Raw genomic sequence first — 18,019 nt, 5'->3', positions numbered from 1 at the left:
ATACTGAGAATTGATTGACTGGATCATGTCTGACATACTGTAAGTAGAACCAGAATACATGGGGCATGGTTTACAATACAAAATAAGAGTTGGGTCACTGTATAAAATGTAAAGAAAACAAGGATGCAATGATTGGAAATCTCTTAGACATTTTTTTTCACAAGAAAATACAGATAGGAACTGAATAGGAGGGAGCCATCAACAATGTAGTGGCCACTGCCAGGTACTGCAGATGGCTCCTATTGCAATGAGAGCAGCTGAGATGGGGGTGATAGGGGTCGGACCCTCACTGATTTGATATGGATAGCGCAGTAGTGGAACAACCCGTTAACTACACTTCTGGTGTACAAACACCAGCTTGGTGCCTGTAGTCTGGGTATAGCCTGTGTGGGAGAAGCCAATTGTTTTATTAGTGCCACGCCACCTAGTGGCAGCAACCTACATCCATGGTTTCCTGTATCTTCCAATGAAAACCACAAGATGTTAGGCCTCTTTCACACTTCCGTCAGTACGGGCCCGTCACAATGCGTCGGGCTGACGTACCGACGGACGTTGTGAAAGTTTTGCACGACGTGGGCAGCGGATGCAGTTTTTCGACACTTCTGCTGCCCATTCTGCAGTCCGGGGAGGAGGGGGCGGAGTTTCAGCCGCGCATGCGTGGTCGAAAATGGCGGACGCAACGCACAAAAATACGTTACATTGAACTTTTTTTGTTACGACGGTCCGCCAAACGCACAAATGACGTGTGGCAATCCGTCGCTAATACAAGTTTATGTGCAAAAAACTCATCCTGCGGGCACATTTGCAGGATCCGTTTTTAGCCCTAAATGACAGATTGCGGTGGATTGCAAACGACGGAAGTGTGAAAGAGGCCTGTGATGTAGAAATATCATCTTTACCTGAAAACAGGTGAAATAAAACCAAGGAGCGACGTATAAAGCGCTCTATAGTCCAAGGTGCCAGCTCTGCGTGTTCTATGGCTCTAGGAGTGGATCCCTCCTGCTGCATACTGATATATATATATATATATACATATATATATATACATACATATATATATATATATATTATATATATATATATAATAAGCAGTTATCACCCTGGTGTGTGAGGGCGCAGGGTGGGCACACTACTGCCCCCAGGAGGACACACGGCAGCACAGTGAGTGGCGCTCCCTGGTAGGCAGGCAGTGTGTGCGGCATGTGACTGCTCCTCTCACATTGCCATGGTGCTGTGAGGATTGCAGCCATGGAGGCTGCCTGACAGACATCCACACTGCAGCTGCTGGGAGCAGACGTCTCCTGCACGGCCACAAGGTAGGCTGCTTTGTTGTGTCTGCATTGTCTGCCCCTGGATGAGGGATGCTGCTCTGCAGCTGATCCATGGCTCCCATTAATAACGCAGCCTGTCCTGGTTCTCTGTATTGTGCAGTATATAGCCGGCACGTACCGCAGGGCTCCCATGTTTCAGGTGGGTGAATGATCTAGGGCTTCTTGTGCAATATTTGGGGTGTGCATTGTACATCCAGCTGTGCCTGTGTGAGTGACCCCTTACCCATCACAGGGCTCTGCTCACCTTGGCGCTCCTTTGTGTCTGTCGCCGGCTTGTAGCCCCCCAGCTCTACTATCCCCCAAGCTCTATTAGCCCCCCCAGCTCTACTATCCCCCAAGCTCTATTAGCCCCCCAGCTCTATTAGCCCCCCAGCTCTATTATTCCCCCCAGCTCTATTAGCCCCCCCAGCTCTATTAGCCCCACATCTGTATTCTCCCCCATCTGTATTCTCCCCCCAGCTCCATTATCCCCCCAGCTCCATTATCCCCCCAGCTCCATTATCCCCCCCAGCTCTATTATCCCCCCAGCTCTATTAACCCCTGGCTGCCTCGGGCTAGTTGCTCTTTCTCAGCAGTACTCCTGCATTATCAGGGCTATATCCTTCTGCCTTTGTCCCCAGACTGGGGAGACACGGCACTTGTCCTCTAAATGTACCTACAGCAGCCATTTCTCATCATTTATGCTTGGGTGGACATTTCTAGATGCATATCAGATAATTCTCAATCTTGTAGCCCTCAGCTGTAAATTTTGCCTGATATTTCAATTTTTCTATCCCTACTTCTTACCTGTACCTCCACCAGTAGGTGTCATATCTAGTGTTTGGTGCATGTCATTAGGCCAGATGTTAGTTAGGTGCTGTTCAGTATTACCCAAGATACATTCCGTGACACAAGGTTTCTTTCTCGTGACAGCTGACTTGCCAAGGATATAATCCATTCACAGCAGACGGTGTAGGATATCCTCATCCACGGCCATTCACAGCAGACTGTGTAGGATATCCTCATCCACGGCCATTCACAGCAGACTGTGTAGGATATACTCATCCATGGCCATTCACAGTAGACTTTGGAGGTTATCCTCATGCACTGCCATTCACAATAGACTGTGTAGGTTATCCTCAACTTTGGCCATTCATTGTAGACTGTTGGGTATCCTCAGCCACGGCCATTCACAGCAGACTGTGTAGGTTATCCCCATCTACAGCCATTCACAGTAGACTTTGTAGGTTATCCTCATCCACGGCCATTCACAGTAGACTTTGTAGGTTATCCTCATCCATGGCCATTCACGATAGACTGTGTAGGTTATCCTCATGCACTGCCATTCACAAAAGACTGTGTAGGTTATCCTCAACTTTGGCCATTCATGGTAGACTGTTGGGTATCCTCAGCCACGGCCATTCACAGCAGACTGTGCAGGTTATCCTCATCCATGGCCATTCACAGTAGACTGTGTAGGTTATCCTCATCCACGGCCATTCACAGTAGACTTTGTAGGTTATCATCATGCACTGCCATTCACAGTAGACTTTGTAGGTTATCCTCATCCACAGCCATTCACAGACTGTGTAGGTTATCCTCTTGCATTGCCATTCACAATAGACTGTAGGTTATCCTCATCCACTGCTATTCACAGTAGACTTTGTAGTTTATCCTCATCCATGGCCATTCACAGTAGACTTTGTAGGTTATCCTCACCCACTGCTATTCACAGTAGACTTTATAGTTTATCCTCATATCCTCATCCACGGCCATTCACAGTAGACTTTGTAGGTTATCCTCACCCACTGCTATTCACAGTAGACTTTATAGTTTATCCTCATATCCTCATCCACGGCCATTCACAGTAGACTTTGTAGGTTATCCTCATGCACTGCCATTCACAATAGACTGTGTAGGTTATCCTCAACTTTGGCCATTCATTGTAGACTGTTGGGTATCCTCAGCCACGGCCATTCACAGCAGACTGTGTAGGTTATCCCCATCTACAGCCATTCACAGTAGACTTTGTAGGTTATCCTCATCCACGGCCATTCACAGTAGACTTTGTAGGTTATCCTCATCCATGGCCATTCACGATAGACTGTGTAGGTTATCCTCATGCACTGCCATTCACAAAAGACTGTGTAGGTTATCCTCAACTTTGGCCATTCATGGTAGACTGTTAGGTATCCTCAGCCACGGCCATTCACAGCAGTCTGTGTAGGTTATCCTCATCCAGGGCCATTCACAGCAGCCTTTGTAGGTTATGATCATGCACTGGCATTCACAGTAGACTGTGCAGGTTATCCTCATCCATGGCCATTCACAGTAGACTGTGTAGGTTATCCTCATCCATGGCCATTCACAGCAGACTGTGTTGGGTATCCTCCTCCACGGCCATTCACAGCAGTCTGTGTAGGTTATCCTCATCCAGGGCCATTCACAGCAGCCTTTGTAGGTTATATCATGCACTGGCATTCACAGTAGACTGTGCAGGTTATCCTCCTCCACAGCCATTCACAGTAGACTTTGTAGGTTATCCTCATCCATGGCCATTCACAGTAGACTTTGTAGGTTATCCTCATCCATGGCCATTCACGATAGACTGTGTAGGTTATCCTCATCCACGGCCATTCACAGCAGACTGTGTAAGTTATCCTCCTCCACAGCCATTCACAGTAGACTTTGTAGGTTATCCTCATCCATGGCCATTCACAATAGACTGTGTAAGTTATCCTCAACTTTGGCCATTCATGGTAGACTGTGCAGGTTATCCTCCTTCACGGCCTTTCACAGTAGACTTTGTAGGTTATCCTCATCCACGGCCATTCACAGTAGACTTTGTAGGTTATCCTCATCTACAGCCATTCACAGATTGTGCAAGTTATCCTCTTGCACTGCCATTAACAATAGACTGTAGGTTATCCTCATCCACTGCTATTCACAGCAGACATTGTAGGTTATCCTCATCCATGGCCATAAACAGTAGACTGTGTAGATTATCTTCATCCATGGCCATTCACAATAAACTGTGTAGGTTATCCTCATCCACGGCCATTCACAATAGACTGTGTAGGTTATCCTCATCCATAGCCATTCACAGACTATGTAGGTTATCCTCTTGCACTGCCATTCACAATAGACTGTGTAGGTTATCCTCATCCACGGCCATTCACAATAGACTGTGTAGGTTATCCTCATCCACACCATTGCCATCCTGCTTTATTTAATTTTTACTATTTTTAAAAATATTAATTCATTCCTAAAGGGGTGCTCATCACTAAAAAAAAAAATAGGGGTGAATGGAAGAATCTATAGATGTGTACAAACTTTCCTTTATAAGCCATACAATGTTTGGTTTCTTGATGCTGGGGACCACGAGAGGTTGAGGCCATGGCTTTGGCAGCACAGTGGCTCTGTGGTTGGTACCGTGGCTTACAGCTCTGACTATACATCTGCTTGGAGTCTGTATAGCCTTCCTGTGTCCACATAGGCTCTTCCAAAACATACAGACAGGTCAATTTGCATTTTGTATTGTGAGCCTGAATGAGGCTTGGATTCGTGTACGTGATCTCTGTACCGCGCTGGAGAATAGGTTGGCGCTATATAACTGAATGAAGTAAATAATACATTTTTACGTAAGAATCACCATAACACTTAGTTGTAGCTTTGTGGACTAGTGGTGCATTTAGATGAATAGATCATTGGCGAATGAGTGTACATAGGAAAGCCCGTTCCTGGTTATCCGCTAGTGAAACCATGCCGCTGAGCAACCAATGAGCAAAACGGTGATCAGATCGCTCATGGCGGCAAAAATCTCCTTGTAAACAAGTGATGTGCTGCTAATAGCATGATACTGTATAGGGACGAGACGATTAGTGACCGTCCTGTCCGCGCCATTGCTTATCAGCCTGCGGACGACGTTGGCGATCATCGCTCGTTATGGGGCATGGACGGGCACCGCAGGGATGTATGGACTTACAACATGTAAGTCCACAACGTCCCTTCTACTACACCGTTCCCTAAGATCAGCACTCGAGGGGCCACATTTTAAGAAACGACTGATCCTCTTCTATTAAGCCTTTCCATATTCTCTACAGAACAGGAAGAGTGTATATTTTACTCTTTCTCATTGAAGAGGCCTCCATCCCCGAAAATCGGGATATTACCTTCACCCCTGAGCTGTCTTGTACCATGAAGATGAGTTTTAGATCAGTGCCCATGCAAAGAGTTAAAAGAAACCTAGTATCAGCCTCCTCGCTTTGTGAAAATTTAATGCCTCCTCAATAATGGTTAGGAAACTGATCTGCAAGTGGGAGTGCTGACGGGGGAAGGGCAGATTATAGAAAGGGTAAGTGCTGTTATGGCTGCCAGGCGGCTAGTAAATATTCCTCAGCTAATTTATCAATTCATTAACCGGTCAGCCTGATCTGTGCCCCCATAAATGGCAATAAATAGGGGGTGACTGTGCCGCTATGTGCGGCTGGTTGCCTTGCAGGCCATTCGTGTGCACCTTGCCGTTCATTAGAAAGAGTCATCAGAGCTGCAGATCCTGCACATTTGTTATAGGTATCAATCACTATTATTCTATCGGAAGCTACAGAAATCCGACATAATGGCAGTTGTGTGGATCTGACAGCAGCACAATCACGCCATCTGTCAGCAGGGAAAATACATTGTGAGGCTCTTTCCTCTTCACGGACCCCCTCTTAGGTACTGTATGTATACATAATAATCAAAAATAACAGCAGGGATAGGCTGTCAGATCGGGGTTACCAGTCATAATGGGAAATTTCTAAGCATCCCTGTAAAACCACTCATAGGGCATCACGGTGGCTCAGGGGTTAGTACCGTCCGCAGCCTTCAAATCCCACCAAGGACAACATCTGCAAGGAGTTTGTATGTTCTCCCCGTGTTTGCGAGGATTTCATCCAGGTTCTCTGGTTTCCTTGCACACTCCAAAGGTGTACTGATGGGGAAATGATATTGTGAGCCCCAATGGGGACAGTGATGATAATGTCTGTAAAGCGCTGTGGAATTAATGGCGCTATATAAGTGAGTAAAATATATACATTTGGGCTCTTTTATGGCAAACAGTCATTTAAATCTCTCTCAGGCTCAAGTGCCTGAGTCCGATTTCTTCGTCTGCATCCTCTATAGGAGAGGGGGCCTTTATTGGTCCGAGGGCCACATTCTCATCTTGAACCAACGTATTACCATTTGTGACATATCAAAAGTATATACCATAAATAACTGAACTTTATCAGCATGCCCAAGAGACAAATGTAACCAGAAAAAAGCAACACAAACTAATCAAAACCTGCTTTTTTTAAGCAAGTTTCTCTATTGCCAAGAGAACACATTTTGCCTGTGGGAAAAAAATGCATAAAAAACGCAACGTGTGAAAATAGCCTTATGGTACGTTCACACACAGGTTTGTTTGTTTTTTTTCCAAGGATTTAGGCTATGGTCACACTATCAGTATTTGTAAGCCAAAACCAGGACTGGGTGATAAATACAGAAAGTGGTCACGTGTTTCTATTATACTTTTCCTCTAATTGTTCCACTCCTGGTTTTGGCTTACAAATACTGATGTAAAATACTGACCAAATACTGCTAGTGTGAGCGCAGTCTTAGATGATTCAGCTATTCCACAAAAACTGCGTCAAATATTCTTTGAATAAATTTCCTACTAATTTTATTGGGAAAAGTTATTTTAGTGCACAAAGTACAGGGTTTTTTTCGTTGTTTTTTTTTACATTATTTTGGACATTTCGCAGAAAAAATAACAGGAAGCTTATTTAGAATATATGAAACATTTTTGATGTGGATTTGCAGCAAAATTTGCTTCTAAATCCTCGTTAAAAAAAATCTGTGTGAATAGGTCCCTAAAGAGGAACAGGTCATATGGCACTTGGCTCTGTTTTTTTTTGCTTACTGCCTAATGATTCAGAACTCCCCAAAATTGAGTGGAGCGAGCCAAAGACGTGGAAGCCACCTGCCTAATTCACATACTCCTTTTTGTAGTTCCACACAGGTTAGGCTACTTTCACACTGGCGTTTTTTTCAATATGTCTCAATGCGTCGTTAAGGGGAAAAAAACGCATCCTGCAAAGTTGTCCGCAGGATGCGTTTTTGCCTCATAGATTAACATTAGCGACGCATTGACACACGTTGCAACCATCGTGCGATGGTTGCGCCGTGTTGTGGTGGACCGCCGGGAGCAAAAAACGTTACATGCTGCCGACGGAACGCTTTTTCCGCCCCCACCTCCCCGCACCTCACAATGGGGCAGCGGATGCACAGGAAAAATGCATCCGCTGCCTCCGTTGTGCGGCGCTTTCACTGCTAGTGTCGGAACCTCGGCCCGACGCTAGTGTGAAAGAAGCCTTAAGAGACCCCATTCTCCTGATGTATGAGGCCTCCAGAGATGTCTACACAGTCCCTGCTCTTCAGCCGCTGCCACTGCTATTCTGTCTGTGTTTGCCACATATAGTTAACCTCTCAGACACCCATTTCCCTGTCCTTATGGTTGTAGGCCACACAAAATGGCATCGCAGGCTACATGTGGCCCCCGGTACCCCTGCTCTATAGCTTCGCACCCCTGACAGGCCTACATGTTGTCACTAGTGGTCCAATGACTTACTGGATGTTTCAGTGTCTGGTGCCTCCACCACTCAGCTTCTGGAAATATTGGAGACCTCTACATGGTCTAACCAGCCGGGCACCTAAATCTGTTGGATTTGTTCATATAGAGTTTTTTAATGTGGATTTTGAAGCAGATCTAGTTCTAAATCCGGCTCATAAAACAATTTAAATTCTCTTTGAAAACTCATTGATTTTAATTCTATACAGGATTCGCTTAATCCAAGTCTAAAACTCTGCGAGCCTAGCCTTACAGGAGCAGAAAGTAATTAGCTCAATAGTCAGTGGGAGGTCAGGTCCATCTCTCTATCTTTTAGGACTGGCGAAGAGTCGGAGATGACTGCCTCATCATATAGTTTCTGGGCCCCAGAGCCAGTAGTGTGGCTGCTATGGAAGCATTTAATTTTCATTCTGATCCAACTATGTGGACTTCAAAGGAATTGCTTGATTGTAAATGTATAGGTGAAGTGGGAAATTGCCAGTTATATAAGCTATATATGGTGTTCTACTATATTCCTGTGTTTTGTGGCTTTCTCTTGGGTGTAATACTGTCTGAGATCTACTAATAATGTTTCCTGATACGATAATATCAGTAAATTCTTTTAGGGGCACTACACACAATTACGTGGACTTCAGCTGATACCGTTCACATTACAGGACTGTATTATACAACACACATCATCAGCATCAAAGCAGGGAATGGCCTGAAGAAGACCCTGGTTCTCTGCTGAAACGTGTAGGCTTTTTTTCACTTCGATAAAATCCACCTTGTACTCATTACATCCTGTCTAATGCATTTTTTCTGCTAGGGATGACATACACGGAGTATACTCCGCGACAAAGGTGTTTCCTGTCTCCGCCATTGATTCTCAAAAACTCTTTGAGTACCACTCTATTTTTCTAGGGAAGCTATACGGCACAATTAACCCCTAATCTGAGCATGCTCACTCATCACTAATTTCTATGTTGCCACACAGGGGCCTGTTGTATAATTACATATGATTATGGCCAATTTGGCACATATGGGTGCTTTAATTTCCATTACAAAAAGGTGTACTAGGATATTCAACGCCAGCAGTACACTACCACTGTATTGTTATTCTTCATTCCTATTGGTCATTAAGGATTATGCCGCCAAACATCATCGTCATCGCTGCCAGCATTTCGTTATCTAATCCCTACTCTGAAGGTGCGGTTGATCAGCCACAACCTGTGACTTTAGGAGATGACAGTACGAAGACGAGCACCAACATACAGTTAGGTCCTTATATATTTGGACAGAGACAACATTTTTATAATTTTGGTTATAGACATTACCACAATGAATTTTAAACAAAAGAATTCAGATGCAGTTGAAGTTCAGACTTTCAGCTTTCAATTGAGGGTATCCACATGAAAATTGGATGAAGGGTTTAGGAGTTTCAGCTCCTTAACATGTGCCACCCTGTTTTTAAAGGGACCAAAAGTAATTGGACAATTGACTCCAAGGCTATTTCATGGACAGATGTGGGCAATCCCTTCGTTATGTCATTGTCAATTAAGCAGATAAAAGGCCTGGAGTTGATTTGAGGTGTGGTGCTTGCATTTAAAAGGTTTTGCTGTGAAGCAAACATGCGGTCAAAGGAGCTTTCCATGCAGGTGAAACAAGCCATCCTTAAGCTGTGAAAACAGAAAAAACCCATCCGAGAAATTGCTACAATATTAGGAGTGGCAAAATCTACAATTTGGTACATCCTAAGAAAGAAAGAAAGCACTGGTGAACTCATCAATGCAAAAAGACCTGGGCGCCCACGGAAGACAACAGTGGTGGATGATCACAGAATAATCTCTATGGTGAAGAGAAACCCCTTCACAACAGCCAACCAAGTGATCAACACTCTCCAGGAGGTCGGCGTATCAATATCCAAATCTACCATAAAGAGAAGACTGCATGAAAGTAAATACAGAGGGTTCACTGCACGGTGCAAGCAACTCATAAGCATCAAGAATGAAAAGGCTAGACTGGACTTTGCTAAAAAACATCTAAAAAAGCCAGCACAGTTCTGGAAGAACATTCTTTGGACAGATGAAAGCAAGATCAACCTCTACCAGAATGATAGAAAGAGAAAAGTATGGCGAAGGCGTGGTACAGCTCATGATCCAAAGCATACCACATCGTCTGTAAAACACGGCAGAGGCAGTGTGATGGCTTGGGCATGCATGGCTGCCAGTGGCACTGGGTTACTAGTGTTTATTGATGATGTGACACAGGACAAAAGCAGCCGATTGAATTCTGAGGTATTCAGAGACATACTGTGCGCTCAGATCCAGCCAAATGCAGCCAAACTGATTGGTCGTCGTTTCATACTACAGATGGACAATGGCCCAAAACATAAAGCCAAAGCAACCGAGGAGTTTATTAAAGCAAAGAAGTGGAATATTCTTGAATGGCCAAGTCAGTCATCTGATCTCAACCCAATTGAGCATGCATTTCACTTGTTAAAGACTAAACTTCAGACAGAAAGGCCCACAAACAAACAGCAACTGAAAACCATTGCAGTGAAGGCCTGGCAGAGCATCAAAAAGGAGGAAACACAGAGTCTGGTGATGTCCATGAGTTCAAGACTTCAGGCAGTCATTGCCAACAAAGGGTTTTCAACCAAGTACTAAAAATGAACATTTTATTTAAAATTATTTAATCTGTACAATTACTTTTGGTCCCTTTAAAAACAGGGTGGCACATGTTGAGGAGCTGAAACTGCTAAACCCTTCATTCAATTTTAATGTGGATACCCTGAAATGAAAGTTGAAAGTCTGAACTTCAACTGCATCTGAATTGTTTTGTTTAAAATTCATTGTGGTTATGTCTATAACCAAAATTATAAAAATGTTGTCTCTGTCCAAATATATATGGACCTAACTACGCTCGGTTCTTTCCTCAATCAATTCAGTTTTTCCACAAATTAAATATTACTATTGATGCCTGCAGTAACTCTAGCAGAAAATATCACTTTTTATCAGAGTTTGAGTTCTTTTCATACATGGAAAAGATAAAAAAAAAATAGTTTCTCCACCTTATCCTGACTGTCCTCGAAATCGGACCACGCTTGATGTCATCCGAGTTCAGTTTGATTTTTTCACGGACCCATAGATTTGCATTGCCAATTTTGATCCGACACTCAGATAAAAATCAGACATGTCTCCTCAATTTTGCGTGGACAGGAAAATCAGATGGGCATGGCCTCATAGATTGTCACAGGAACGTGGATAGCACTCATACTAGAACAACGGACGTGTGAATGCGTCCTGATTTATTCTTTAGACATAAAATTTGAGGCTCACCAAAAGATATTCTTTATGGCAAAAAAGGGCCACTCAATTGCAGAAATACAAAGGAAGATATTCATAAAGTGCAAAAAGTAATCCTGACTGACCCACAAAGGGTTAAAAGGTTTTCTATACTATTACCAAATTCAGCAAACACACTGCTGGGTAAAGCGAAGCCATGCTGACTCTGTAACTGGGTATAACCTTTACATCAGTGTATGATCAATACTTCCTGGCCAGCACCTGATCTCCTAATGAAAGCCATGCCAGATTTTAGTACATAAAGTGGCAGCTACTACTGTTGCACCTACATCACCAAGCTTCCGTACCCAGATCAGAGGGACCTCACCCCATTAGACATGTCAATTGTGTGTTATCTCACTTGTAAGATGGACATATTACCCATGTTTTACCTTCAAGAAAAAGGGTAATGTTGTATTGTGTAAAGTGAACTGTGACGCGTTAATATTGTGTACTCCAACTGTGTGTTGCTCCATGGTAGGGAGAGTTAGAGTTAACAATTGGAACTAGCCCTGAGTGGGAAGGGGTAAGATGAAGGGACAGAGACAGTTTCCTGTCAGGACCACAGGTAGGGCCCAGTGTGCTTGAGAAACAGACCTAAGGTCTGAGTAGCAGCCAGTGCTGCAAGATGTGGATGTTCTGAAGTGAGGAGAGACCAGGACAGTAGTTAGCGTGAATTGGAGTAAAGAGAAAAAGAAAACTGACAGGAGGACAGAGTGATCAATCGGAGACAGGTCCAGGGGAAGGACGCCTAGATGTAAGGCCCAGAGTTTATAAAGCTGAGAGGTAACAGACTAAGACAGGACAGAATACGTGAGATGAAGAGAGTTCCTCAGGCGGGAGTTCCAAGGTATCGACGACAGAGAAGTTAAGTACGGGCTATACTGGCAATATAGTTTCCTTGAGGGAAAACAAGACTCGGAACCATGAGTTGAGTAAAGGACTCTTGCTAGCTGGTCTGTAGCACTGAGCTGGGTTATGGTGAAGATAGAAACAAGTAACGAGAGAAGAGGAAGGGATTGAAACTGTGTGGAAAATGCTACATATCGTGAAGGAAACCTTCATAAAGTTGTGTACCCGCTATAATAATAATAATAATTTTATTTCTATAGCGCCAACATTTTCCGCAGCACTTTCCTTTTTAGAGGGGACTTAAACAGACCATAGACATTACAGCATAACAATAATCACCTAAATCAACAGATACTAAGAGGAGTGAGGACCCTGCTCACAAGCTTACAATGAGGAAAAAGGGGAGACACGAGAGGTGGATGGTAACAATTGCTTTAGTTATTCGGACCAGCCATAGTGTAAGGCTCGGGTGTTCATGTAAAGCTGCATGAACCGGTTAACAGCCTAAATATGTAACAGTACAGACACAGAGGGCTATTAACTGCATAAAGCATGTGAGAACATGATGCGAGGAACCTGGTTATGGTAAAAATTTTGTATTGGCAACACAGGGATAGTTAGATTAATGTGTTGAGGCGGTAGGCCAGTCTGAACAAATGCGTTTTTACGGCACACTTAAAACTGTGGGTTTTAAGTTGTTTTTTTAAAGTTATCTACTTTATATAATCCCCACCAAGTTATTGTTCAGCAAAAAGTCTATTTTTGGCTAGTGGTCTCCCACAGTGAACTGTAAAATACCTAGTCCTTGCCAACCAAAGTCATTGGCTCCATGCATCCTGCACGGGCATAGCACCCCCCATAACACAAGTCCACACACCCAGCCAGCATTCCACTTTCATGTAATGTGCCAGGGCGCAAGAGACGAGTAACTCGCCCACGGCTACCGCCCCTCGCCACTATATATTTGGCGTAGTCGGCATGATGGAGTCTCACAGCTGGGAAGAACAGAGTGATGAGGGGAAGACTCACGTTATATTGTGTAGTCTCCCTGTGGTGGGAGGCAGTGGATGACAGGGGTTAGAAATATCCATAAAGATTCTTTTAGATGGGCTGATAATTAGTGAAGAAGCATTGATGAGTACATCAGAGCCTGAGAAGCATAGAGAAATGGATCCCTTTGGTTTTGGAGGACCTGAAGACATCAATAGTGCTCCGTGTTTGAAATCCTTGGATTTCGCCCTCTGCTCGAGGGGAACAATTATGCAACCAAGGATGAGTTTTTGGTTAGTTTTTGCCGCATTGTCTTACAGTTCCAGCAAAGTGGATGAGATTTATAGAAATCTCATGATCACCTTTTTATATGCTGCATAAACTGACCTGCAATTGAAATCCACAATATGTAAATGTCTCTTGCTGGAACACTGAGTTTTACGTACAGATTTTCCACACAGAATTGCATCGGATTCAGAAAATCCACGGATAAAAAATTCACATGCATTTTTAGTGCGCTCCTGCTGCAGAAATGCTGCAGAAAACACATGTATTCTGTACATGATTGTATGAATAAAGTTTTATCAATGCCAAATACCAGGAAGTATCAAAGACAAAGCAACTTTATTTAAAATATGAAAAACCAAAAAGAGACAAATTTTAGTACAAGAAAATGTAGTAAAAGCACCATACCAAAGGCAAGTAACCTAATTTACATAGTAGATGCAGAAAATCTGCAACATCAAAATTTCACCAAGTACTCATTGTGGGAATGTAGCCTTAATTTCTCAATAAAGAAGGTTCAGCTTTACAAGCTTTAAAAAAATGAGGCAAGTTTTCTAATATTTTGTTTGATGTTTCCTAAGGGTATATGCAGACGATCAGTAAACGCTGTGGGTTGGACGCTGTGTACTTGTGCAGTGTCCAACCCACAGCATCCAGATGTTGCAGTATAGTGGATGGGACTTCAAGAAATCCTATGTCCACTGTGCGTTCAGACACCCCCGCGGTATACCTGCGGAGACGGACATGTGCGTCTTTCCAGACCGCAGCATGTCTATTTGTGGAGACGCAAGCCTCTGCAATATAAATCTTATCCATACTATTATTATTTATTTATATAGCACCATTAATTCCATGGTGCTGTACATGAGAAGGGGTTACATCAAAATACAAATAACACTTACAGTAAACAAACTAACAATGACAAACTGGTACAGAGGGAAGAGGACCCTGCCCTTGTGTGCTTACATTCTACAGGATTATGGGGAAGGAGAGAGTAGGTCGGAGGTTGCAGTAGCTCCGATGGTGTTGAGGTGGCCATGTGGTCATTATAGGTTGTAAGCTTTCTTGAAGAGGTGGGTTTTCAGGTTTCTTTTGAAGGATCCAAATGTGGTGGATAACCGGACATGTTGGGGCACAGAATTCCAGAGGATGGGGGATATGCGGGAGAAGTCTTGGACGCAATTAGGTGAGGAGCGAATAAGCGTGGAGCAGAGAAAGAGGTCTTGGGAGGACCAGAGATTACGTGAGGGAAGATATTGAGAGATTAGTTTTGAAATATACGGAGGAGAAAGGTTATGGATGGCTTTGTAGGTCAGTGTTAATAGTTTAAACTGGATACGCGGGGAAATTGGGAGGCAGTGAAGGGATATGCAAAGAGGGGAAGCAGGAGTGTAGCGAGGAGAAAGATTAATTAGTCGGGCAGCAGAGTTAAAGACGGACTGGAGGGGTGCAAGAGTATTAGAAGGTAGGCCACAAAGGAGGATGTTGCCGTAGTCGACTCGGGAGATGATTAGGGCATGCACAAGCATTTTGGTAGAGTAAGGGTTAAGGAAAGGGCGGATTCTGGAAATATTTTTAAGCTGGAGGCGACAGGAGGTGGCGAGAGCTCGAATGTGCGCTTTTGAAGGACAGGGCAGAGTCAAGGATTACTCGGAGGCGGTGGATTTTGGGGACAGGGGAAAGTGTGATTTCATTTATTTTAGATCTTGAGTTGAGGAAGCGAGAGGAGAAGAAGGAGGAGGATATGGCTGATAGACAGTCTGGCATTCTGGAGAGCAGAGAGGTGATATCTGGGCAAGAGAGGTATATCTGAGTGTCATCAGCATATAGATGGTACTGGAAGCCATAGGACCTTATGAGTTGTCTCATGCCGAGTGTATAGATTGAGAAGAGTAAGGGTCCTAGGACAGAGCCTTGAGGGACACCAACAGAGAAGGGTGAGATGAAAAGGTAGTATGGGAGTAGGAAACGCTAAATGTGCGATTGGTAAGGTATGAGGAGATCCAAGATAGGGCAAGGTCTTTGACACCAAAGGAAAAGAGCATCTATAGTACGAGGCAGTGGTCAACTGTGTCGAAAGCAGAGGACAGGTCTAGAAGGAGGAGTATAGAGAATTGTCTGTTAGTTTTGGCTGTAAGTAAGTCGTTAGTAATTTTGGTCAGGTCAGTCTCAGTGGAATGGTGGGGACGGAAGCCAGATTGTAGGATGTTGAAGAAAGAGTTAGATGCAAAGTGAGAGGAAAGTTCAGCATGGATGTGCTGCTCAAGGAGTTTGGAAGCAAATGGGAGCAAAGGTATGGGGTGATAGCTGGACATAGCGCTTGGGTCAAGGGATGGCTTTTTGAGGATAGTTGTGATTGTGGCATGTTTGAAAGGTGGAAGGTACCAGAAGTTAGTGAAAGGCTGAAGAGATGGGTTAGGGATGGGATTAGTGTGGTGGTGAGGTTGGGAAGGAGATGGGATGGGTTCAAGTGCACAAGTGGTGAGGTGTGAATTAGAGAGAAGATGAGCAAGCTCCCCTTCAGTGATTTTGGAGAGGGAAGTTATGGGGTTAGGGCATTGGTCTGGTTTACAAAGGGGTTGTGGTGGTTTGACAGCAAAGACTTGCCTTGTTTGGTCTATCTTATTTTTGAAGTGCGTGGCAAAGTCCTGAGCAACGATTAGGGAACTCGGAGGGGACAGTGAAGGGGGGAGGAGGGAGTTAAAAGTGTTGAACAACTGTTTGGGGTTGTGGGATAAAGAAGATACGAGGGATGTAAAATAGGCCTGTTTAGCAGAGGTGAGAGCTGATTCGAATGCAAGTGTTGCTTGTTTGAGTGCAGTGAAATCATCTTGTGAATGCGTTTTCTTCCAACGCCATTCTGAATACTTGCCGTAGCTTTTTAGTGATGTTATTGTGCCAGGGTTGTCGCACTCTTCTATGCATGACAGGGGCAACCAAGTCGATGGCTGATGCATGAGTGGCATTGTCGAAACTAGTGGCAGTGTCTGTGTCGTAGAGTGAGGATATGTAAGCTAGTGGTAGGATAGAGTCAGAGAGCGTGTGGGTGTCAAGGTGTGCAAGGTTTCTGCGGGGGTGCGTTTGTGCATGTTGCTGGACATGGGTGACAGGTGAGGAGGATAGTGAAGAGAAAGAGAATAAGATGGTAGGTTTAGGGAGAGAAGAGGTCGTGCAGTTAGAGAGGGAGCAGAGACGGGTGAAGACCAGGTCTAAAGTATGTCCATCTGTGTGGGTGGCTGTGGAGGACCACTGAGTAAGTCCAAAAGATGAAGTAAGGGACAGGAGTTTGGAGGCTGCTGACTGGTGGGTGTCAATAGGAATGTTGAAGTCACCCATGATGATGGTGGGAATGTCAGCAGACAGAAAGTGAAGGAGCCAGGTGGAGAATTGGTCAATAAAGGCAGTGGTCGGGCTCGGAGGTCGGTATGTGATGGCAATTTGGAGGTTGTAGGGGGAGTAGATGTGGACAGAGTGGACTTCAAAAGAGGAGAAGATAAGGGAGGGTAGAGCTGGGATTGGGTTAAAGGTACAGTTGGGAGAAAGGAGAAGGTCCACTCCTACACCATGTTTGTTGCCAGGGCGAGTAGTGTGGGTGAAGTGGAGACCACCCTAACATAGTGCAGCAGGGGAGGCTGTGTCAGATGGTGTCAGCCATGTTCCGGTGATGCCCAGAAAGGAAAGATTATGAGAGGTAAAGAGGTTGTGAATCATGGAGTTTATTGCAGACGGAGCGGGCATTCCATAGTGATCCAGAGAGAGGGTACAGGGGGGTGGAAGTCATGGGCACAGATGTGAGGTGGGCAAGATTTCAGGTGTTTATATTGGGTTGGGAGCGATAGGAGGGGGTAGTAATGGGAGGTATGAGATGTGGGGGTCCAGGATTGGGAGATATGTTGCCAGCAGTGAGGAGAAGCAGAGAGAGACAGAGCAGGTGGGAGGAGAGTGGCTGCCTTGTTTTGTGTTTTATTAGGAGAGATCTGAGGTTGAGGAGCAGGTCAGCTGAGGAGGTCAGGTCAGGAGGCAGGAGGGAATGAGAGATTATTACTTGGTTAGAGGGTGCTGGGGTTTTGGGATAGCAAAGGAGAGTGAGGAATAATGGTGCAAAAACTGTTAGAGCGTATGTCAGCATGATGAGAGTAAGTGTGGTGGAAAGGGATAGAAATTTAGTACATTTATTAACAGTGGTTAGTTGTACCTTCTGTTCACTTCTGGCTCTTTCTGGCATATTTCTGCTATTATCCTTTTAGAGCCATCCTTACAGAGACAGACCACAGTCGAGACAGACCTGTGTCTCTGAATTTATAACAAGCTAAGTGCACATGAAATAGGCCAGGTGTGATCAGGAGGGAGGAGCAGCAGGGAGACTGATCACAGACACAGCAGGGGATTAATTAGAAGCATTGCATGCAGTGAATCTGCACGTGTTCAGTCAACACATGCGGATTCACCTGCGTTCGTGTTCTGCATCCAAAGCGATGCCAGATCCGAATCGTCTGCACATATCCTAATTGTTTTGTGCCTATAGCCGTTATGTAGGGCTATATCCGGACCGTGTAGCCTGCTATCATGGAAACAAACAATCCTCAGTCTTAGGCTATGTGCAAACG

The 18,019-nt window shown here is 44.5% G+C and overlaps 1 protein-coding gene across 1 annotated transcript in view; it reads left to right on the top strand.

Annotated features, from left to right (window-relative positions):
• The first annotated feature begins 1,168 nt into the window (after positions 1-1,168).
• The window catches only part of CRACD (capping protein inhibiting regulator of actin dynamics), a 263,735-nt gene continuing 246,884 nt past the window's right edge, over positions 1,169-18,019 (top strand). Inside the window, exon 1 of the mRNA XM_069744446.1 lies at positions 1,169-1,316. The gene's annotated coding sequence lies outside the window, so the exon portion shown is untranslated. The remainder of the gene's footprint in view (positions 1,317-18,019) is intronic.

This window comes from Ranitomeya imitator, chromosome 1, assembly GCF_032444005.1.
Source record: "Ranitomeya imitator isolate aRanImi1 chromosome 1, aRanImi1.pri, whole genome shotgun sequence".
NCBI lineage: Eukaryota > Metazoa > Chordata > Amphibia > Anura > Dendrobatidae > Ranitomeya > Ranitomeya imitator.
Note: the sequence above shows the minus strand (reverse complement) of the source record. Positions and strands in the feature narration are given on the sequence as shown.